The sequence below is a fragment of the Schistocerca serialis genome, chromosome 5 (assembly GCF_023864345.2).
Source record: "Schistocerca serialis cubense isolate TAMUIC-IGC-003099 chromosome 5, iqSchSeri2.2, whole genome shotgun sequence".
In the NCBI taxonomy this organism is placed as follows: Eukaryota; Metazoa; Arthropoda; class Insecta; order Orthoptera; family Acrididae; genus Schistocerca; species Schistocerca serialis.
This window is the reverse complement of record NC_064642.1, coordinates 74,039,304-74,047,778: the sequence shown is the minus strand read 5'-3', so window position 1 is coordinate 74,047,778 and position 8,475 is coordinate 74,039,304. Positions and strand designations below refer to the sequence as shown.

At 44.6% G+C, this 8,475-nt stretch overlaps 2 non-coding genes across 2 annotated transcripts; one reads left to right on the top strand and one right to left on the bottom strand.

The window, feature by feature from the left end:
* Window positions 1-6,807: 6,807 nt before the first annotated feature.
* On the bottom strand, window positions 6,808-6,882 carry Trnas-cga (transfer RNA serine (anticodon CGA)). Its single transcript has one exon. It is a non-coding gene; the product is annotated as a tRNA-Ser (tRNA).
* Window positions 6,883-7,100: 218 nt separating this feature from the next.
* On the top strand, window positions 7,101-7,175 carry Trnas-cga (transfer RNA serine (anticodon CGA)). The gene has a single exon. It is a non-coding gene; the product is annotated as a tRNA-Ser (tRNA).
* Window positions 7,176-8,475: the final 1,300 nt, after the last annotated feature.

Here is an 8,475-nt window from a genome sequence, read left to right as displayed (position 1 = left end):
TGGTTCCTGGTACTACTTTTTATGTTTCTGCGCAAGTTTTACGCATGACTATCTGTCGTATATTTGATGTTTGCTCGCTAAAGGTTAGTTTAGTGTTGTTTAACGTCCCGTCGACAACGAGGTCATTAGAGACGGAGCACAAGCTCGGGCTAGGGAAGGATGGGGAAGGAAATCGGCCGTGCCCTTTCAAAGGAATCGCTCGCTAAAGACTGTGGTTGGGCAGCCAAGTGGCCCGTACCCATGCACGCCAAGTAGCGACTGAAAATAACGCAGCTGGTCAGTGTTGGAAAATAAATATTAATTACAAATCGCAGGAGGAAAAGTTATCGTGCCAGAAACGTTATTAACGGTGGCTGGTTGCTGCTTTTCTTTTTGTAAGAAGTAACACCTTGTCCCACAGTACCAAAAGTGCTAGAAGAATATGTGCATGTGCACATTACAATAATTTTTTGCATCATTTGTGTCATTTTATAGATTCTCGGTCATGCATTTCGAGAAGCCTTGCGGGTTTTCACAACATATTTGCCTTGTTTTTCGACTGTGTGACGTTTCTCAGATAGCGAAATACGGAGGGTGGACGAAAACACAGGACATTACATCTACATCTATGCTCTGCAAACGACTGAGAGATGCAGGGCAGAGGTACCTCCCAGTGCACCAGTTATTAGGGTTCCTTCCTGTTCCGTTTACCTATGGAGCGCGGGAACAATTATTGTTTGAATGCGTCTGTGCGTGCAGTAATCAACCTTATCATCACGATCCCTTTGTGAGCGATAGATAGGCAGTTGTAGTATATTGCTAGAGTAATCTTTTTTTAATAGACATCCTCGGGATAGTTTCGTCTATCTTAAAGAGTCTTCCATTTCGATTCCTTCAGTATCTCTGTGACACTCTCCCAGTGATTAAACAAACCTGGGACAATTCGTGTTGCCCTACTGTGTATACGGTCTATGCCCCTTGTTAGTCCTAACTGGTACAGGTCCCACACACTTGAACAACATTCTAGAACCGGTTGCACGAGTGATTTGTAAGCAGTATCTTTTGTAGACTGATTGCGCTTCCCCAGTATTCTACCAACAAACCGAAGTCTATCACCTGCATTACCCACGGCTGAACCTATGTGATCATTCCATTTCATAACCCTGCAAAGTGTTACACCCAGGTATTTGTATGAGTTGTCCGTTTCCAACAGTGACTTCGTTTTGTGAAGTGCACCATTTTACGTTTCTGAACATTTAGAGCAAGCTGCCAATCTCTGCACCACGTTGAAATCTTATCAACATCTGACTGAATATTTATGCAGCTTCTCTCAGTTACTACTACATTATAGATACCTGCATCATCTGCAAAAAGCCTGATTCTGCTAATAATATTGTCTCCAAGGTCATTAATATACAGGGTGATTCAAAAAGAATACCACAACTTTAAAAATGTGTATTTAATGAAAGAAACATAATATAACCTTCTGTTATACATCATTACAAAGAGTATTTAAAAAGGTTTTTTATTTTTCACTCAAAAACAAGTTCAGAGATGTTCAATATGGCCCCCTCCAGACACACGAGTAATATCAACCCGATACTCCAACTCGTTCCACACTCTCCGTAGCATATCAGGCGTAACAGTTTGGATAGCTGCTGTTATTTCTCGTTTCAAATCATCAATGGTGGCTGGGAGAGGTGGCCGAAACACCATATCCTTAACATACCCCCATAAGAAAAAATCGCAGGGGGTAAGATCAGGGCTTCTTGGAGGCCAGTGATGAAGTGCTCTGTCACGGGCTGCCTGGCGGCCGATCCATCGCCTCGGGTAGTTGACGTTCAGGTAGTTACGGACAGATAAGTGCCAATGTGGTGGCGCTCCATCCTGCTGAAATATGAATTGTAATTGTAATTGAATAGCTCTGCGAGTCGATTTTCCTGGGCTGCGAACAAATGCTTGCTGGATGCGTGCTACATTTTCATCACTCGTTCTCGGCCGTCTAGAACTTTTCCCTTTGCACAAACACCCATTCTCTGTAAACTGTTTATACCAACGTTTAATACACCACCTATCAGGAGGTTTAACACCATACTTCGTTCGAAATGCACGGTGAACAACTGTCGTCGATTCACTTCTGCCGTACTCAATAACACAAAAAGCTTTCTGTTGAGCGGTCGCCATCTTAGCATCAACTGACGCTGACGCCTAGTCAACAGCGCCTCAAGCGAACAAATGTACAACTAAATGAAACTTTATAGCTCCCTTAATTCGCCGACAGATAGTGCTCAGCTCTGCCTTTTGTCGTTGCAGAGTTTTAAATTCCTAAAGTTGTGGTATTCTTTTTGAGTCACCCTGTATAATATGAACAACAAGGATCCCAACACATTTCCCTGGGGCTCACCCTGGGTACTTCTCTGTCTGATGATGACTCTTCATCCAAGATAACATTCTGTGTCCTCCCTATCAAAAAGTCATCAATCCAATCACAAATTTTACTTGATACCCCATATGATCATACTTTTGACAATAAGCGTAGGTGCTGTACCAAGTCAAATACTTTACGGAAATCAAGAAATATTGCGGTTACCTTGGTCCAAAGCTTTTGGTATGTGATGTGAAAGATGTAGGAAACGCACTGCCATTCAAAGCAGCTTATAGTCGTTTCATAATGGATAAACGAGTTCCTGTACAGTTTTCAAGAGGACCTTATGCTATTCTTCCTGTAACACTGTAGCAAACTCAGGTAATGATCATGGAGGTGCATGGCAATCGCGTACCTCTCTCTCCAAAGTAGACCACAGAGGCTCAATGACATTGAGATCCGGTGACTATAGTGGCCAGGAGATACGCGACAAGTCATCTTCATGATCTCAAAATCAGTCCAGGGGGATGCGAGCTGTGTGAACAGGCGCCCTGCCATCTCGGACAACGTTATCACCATCGGCGAACAGACATTGTTCCACTGGATGGACCTGATCAGCGAAAACGGTCACATAATCTTTGATAGTAATGTTGGAGAGCAACCAAGGGGCCCGAAGAATACCAAATTGTCACTGCCCAAATCATCACACTTGGGACGTAAATTCAGCCAGAAGTTGGAAATAGTGTGAAACAAGACTCATCCCACGAGATTACGTTCTTCCATTGCTGCACAGTCCAGATTTTACGGCTTCGGCACTACGATTTCGTGTTATTGGAATTTGAATCACTGAAGAGTGGTTTTAGAATTCCAGATCGCCCGACGATTCCGTGCTTATGAAGCACCCCTTGTGTTATTTTCGTGCTCAAAGGGTTCACGAGTCCGACATTCAGTTCTGCAGTGGTTTTTGCGGCTGTCTTCCCCTTATTTTTCGTCACAATCCTTTTCAATGAACGTCTGTCACGATCACTCGACACACACTTTTATCCGCTTTGTGACTTGGCAGATGATGTTTTTCCGCCTTCGCTGTATGCGATATAAATCTTCGATACGGCGCCTCTTGACACACACTTCGACTCTCTTGGTTGCAGGAACACCCACCATACGATTACCAACAATTTGCACATTGTCCAATCCACTTGGCTCAGACCTAATGCACTCACGACTACACAGAGCACTGTTTCGACGCGCAAGTCGCCGAAGTGGCGACAAATCGAAAGACTTGCACCCGGCGAACGGTACACCCGACCGGAGGCCCTAGCCACACGATATTTACATTTTAGAGCACTGTTATGACCGCGCCTGTCATTTGCAGCGTATTGAGGACTTCGCGCGGGTGCCACTTGCGGTCATACACAAAAGCTCTACCTGCGTTTATGTTGGTTGGTTGGTTGTTTGGGGAAGGAGACCAGACAGAGTGGTCATCGGTCTCGTCGGATTAGGGAAGGATGGGGACGGAAGTCGGCCGTGCCCTTTCAGAGGAACCATCCCGGCATTTGCCTGGAGTGATTTAGGGAAATCACGGAAAACCTAAATCAGGATGGCCGGACGCGGGATTGAACCGTCGTCCTCCCGAATGCGAGTCCAGTGTCGAACCACTGCGCCACCTCGCTCGGTGCGTTTATGTTGAAGTACACATTTCTCGCGGTGTTTCCATATTTTTTCAAAATGGTTCAAATGGCTCTGAGCACTATGGGACTTATCATCGGAGGTCATCAGTCACCTAGAACGTAGAACTACTTAAACCTAACTAACCTAAGGACATCACACACATACATGCCCGAAGCAGGATTCGAACCTGCGACCCTAGCAGTCACGCGGTTCCGGACTGAAGCGCCTAGGACCGCTCGGTCACCGCGGCTGGCTTTCCACATTTTTCTTCAATTCGTGTATTTCGGAAGGGGCAAGTGTTTCCAACGCTAGAAGAGGGAAGCGACGTTGCTCAAGAAAGACTGAGCTCTTGATGCTGTCGACGTGTTTGAAAACGGAGGATGTTTCCTCGCGTTGAGGTCAGAGCATTTATTCAGTAGTGCGCGAACAGAAGGATAAGCAGTGGATAAGGAGGGGGCGCGTGAGAAATGGCGAGTGCTTCAGCCACAATGGCGAGCAAACAGCCCGGCTGAGAATAGACGCTGCGCACGCGATTTCTTTGAATTCATTTATATCTGGGATAAAGCACCGGCTGACAACCGGCAGATTACTTTTCGCAGAAGGCGGGCGGCCGCGGGCGGCGCGGGGGTGGCGACGGAAGAGGCGGAAGGCCCACTGCGGTTCTCAACACCTGCTGAAGCAGGGGGCCCGGCCTGCGACAGCGAACCCTATCTCTCTCTCTTCACAAATTCCTATTGTACGCTTAATCTGTTCGTTGACGCAGTCGCAGGAATTGTTTCACGCTGTTAGTCACAGTCGGCCACTATTGGCTGTCGTCAGAACTTGAAAAGAAAACGTCTCTTTTCTTTTGTCAATTCTAAGCATTTAAGACAACATAAAAAGTGAAAGGAGAATTCGATAATTTTCGTTTTTCTTTTTATGTCGTACTATATGCGTACATTTGACACAGCAGAACAGATATTCTTTTCTGTTCAGCCTTCATGGTGGCCTATACGAGCTAACAGTATAAGACGTTTTATGTCAAGGTAAATATTAACACGAAAATATTAATAGTATATTACAAAAGTCACTCACTATCCCCCGACGAAATTAATTATTTCCTCTAACTTTTTCTTTTGGGTAGAGCTTCACGTCCATATGTGGTTCATTAGAGGTGGCACACAGATCAGAGCTGTGATAAAAGACTGTCGTCTCCGCACTGAACGAACGCTCAGGTGACGTAGGAAAATAACGGAGATTTGATTACTATTTGTTCCATAGATCCATAGAGAGGAGATCCTCAAGGATACAGAATACGTCGGAAAACGAGAATACACAAGAAATATTTGCAGGAAAAGAAATATACTAATATTTCATCAACAGATCGTTAGTTAAACAGTCCTCATCTATACCGAATTGTATTGTATGTATTCTATGTTAACCGGGGACCTAGGACGGAGAGGCTCCGTCCCCGCTGCAGCCGCAGTGGTCCACAACCCCACGACGACTACCACAGTCCACTTCAACCCCCCCCCCCCCCCTCTTCCCCGCCACACGCAGAACCCTAGGTTATTGTGCGGTTCGGCCCCCGATGGAGCCTCCAGGGAACGTCTCACACCAGACGACTGTAACCCCTATGTTTACGTGATAGAGTAATGTTGCTGTACGCATACGTGGAGAACTTGTTTGCGCAGCAATCGCCGGCATAGTGTAACTGAGACGGAATAAGGGGAACCAGCCCGCATTCACCGAGGCACATGGAAAACCACCTAAAAACCATCCACAGACTGGTCGATTCACCGGACCTACCTCGACACAAATCCGCCGGCCGGATTCGTGACGGGAACCAGGCGCTCCTTCCCGCCCGGAACTATACCGAAATAGTAAAAGCATCTGAAACGTATTTTCATTTCAGAAGTAGTAACAAACCTTTCAGAAAATGTTTAAATGTACGAGACGTGCTTTTTAAGCATATACCATTTTAAAATAAAAATAAAATAAGCAGATTATTCTTAGCAATTTTATTTTTTCATGAAAGCCTGTACTTTAATTTACTTTTTCTACATAATTCCCACCAATACTAAGGTACTTATCGGATCATACAACCAGTTTTTGAATAGAATCCTTGTAGAAATCTGCCGCCTGAGCGTAACTTTCGGTAATTTACAAGCTCCGTAACAACTACATAAAGCACACTTGTTGACAGTTGAGGCAACATCACACAACGTCGAAATCGTAAAGCGTCTGCTCTCTCTCACTTTGTGATGAACTTTCTGCACCAAACTGTCTGAATGTCGCTCGCATCGTTCCTCATCATACTCATTCGTACGGCCATCTGTAATAGCTGTACGATCTTGACGTTACGTGACGAGTTGCCTCAAGTGTGGAGAAGTGTGCTTTGTGCAATTGTTACAGAGCGAGTAAATTATTGAAAGTTACTCTCAAGCGGCAGATTTCTACAAGGTTAGTATTCAAGAGCTGCTTGTATGATACGATAAGTGCCTTAATATTGATGGGAATTACGTAGAAAAGACTACTTGTTTTAATTTTTATTTCAAAACGGTACGTACTAAAAAAAAACGCGCCTCGTATAATACAATGAGGCACATGTAGTATTTATTAGGTTATTGCAGACACGTATCTTCAGAGGTAAATCCAGTTTACTACACTTTTTTAGGCTGATGCCATTACTGCTCTGCATATGTGCAGAAGTCAAATTATTTGGTATTTATAGGAATATATACATCGTAGAATGAAATTTTTATTCTACAGAGGAGTGTGTGCTGATATGAAACTTCCTGGCAGATTAAAACTGTATGCCGGACCGAGACTCGAACTCGGGACCTTTGCCTTTCGCGGGCAAGTGCTCTACCAACTGAGCTACCCAAGCACGATTCACGCTCTGTCCCCACAGCTTTAATTCCGCTAGTACCTCGTCTCCTACCTTCCAAACATCACAGAAGCTCTCCTGCGAACCATGCAGAACTAGCACTCCTGGAAGAAAGGATATTGAGGAGACGTGGCTTAGCCACAGCCTGGGGGATATTTCTAGAATAGAAGGAGAAGAGGTACTGGCGGAATTAAAGCTGTGAGGACGGGGCGTGAGTCGTGCTTGGGTAGCTCAGTTGGTAGAGCATTTGCCCGCGAAAGGCAAAGGTCCCGAGTTCGAGTCTCGGTCCGGCACACAGTTTTAATCTGCCAGGAAGCTTCAATATATACATCCATTAATTCTACTAAGAAAGTTGTCAGTGGAGTAGATGGAGAAGGAGTTTTCCATCAGTAAATCGTTTAGCAGGCGCCTCTTAGACTGATCTCTTATAGTACTGTAACTAAACGTTATTGGCTACTGGTAAGTTACTGGTAGTGGTTCTTCCTAAATAATGCGCACCTTTGTGGACTACAGTAGGTAAGTTTAAACTTTTGTGAAGGTTATTCTTATTTATAGATTTGATTCCATATGAAATGAGCACTTTTCCTTCAGGTTAGAGTTTATTGTTTACAAGATGGATATTTCCCACCACTCGTTGCCGCGCAGGGTAACCGCGCGCTCTTAGGCAACTTGCCACTGTTCGGGAGACTCCCTCCGTCGGAGGTTCGAGTCCTCCCTCGGGCATGGGTGTGTGTCTTGTCTTTAGCGTAAGTTAGATTAAGATAGATTAAGTAGCGTGTAAGCCTAGGGACCGATGACCTCTGTAGTTTGGTCCCACAGGAACTTACCACCACCACCCACCACTTGCATTTGGTTTCCGTTTTCCTGACATATCTGAAATAGACACCACGTGCCGAAACCGATAGTATGACGAGAATTTGTAATCATTGACTGGAATTAAGGAAAGAGATTTAAGACGAATGTTGGGACGGTCCCTTTGAAAAGGACACGACGGCTTGCCTTACGCATTCTTGTCAGTTCCGAGCTTGTGCTCCGTCTCTAATGAGTTCGTCTTCCTTCTTCCTCCTAAATCAGTACGTTATATACATATATATCGTACTGATTTAGGAGAAAGAAGGAAGACGAACTCATTATATATATATATACAGGGTGTTTCAAAAATGACCGGTATATTTGAAACGGCAATAAAAACTAAACGAGCAGCGATAGAAATACACCGTTTGTTGCAATATGCTTGGGACAACAGTACATTTTCAGGCGGACAAACTTTCGAAATTACAGTAGTTACAATTTTCAACAACAGATGGCGCTGCAAGTGATGTGAAAGATATAGAAGACAACGCAGTCTGTGGGTGCACCATTCTGTACGTCGTCTTTCTGCTGTAAGCGTGTGCTGTTCACAACGTGCAAGTGTGCTGTAGACAACATGGTTTATTCCTTAGAACAGAGGATTTTTCTGGTGTTGGAATTCCACCGCCTAGAACACAGTGTTGTTGCAACAAGACGAAGTTTTCAACGGGGGTTTAATGTAACCAAAGGACCGAAAAGCGATACAATAAAGGATCTGTTTGAAAAATTTCAACGGACTGGGAAC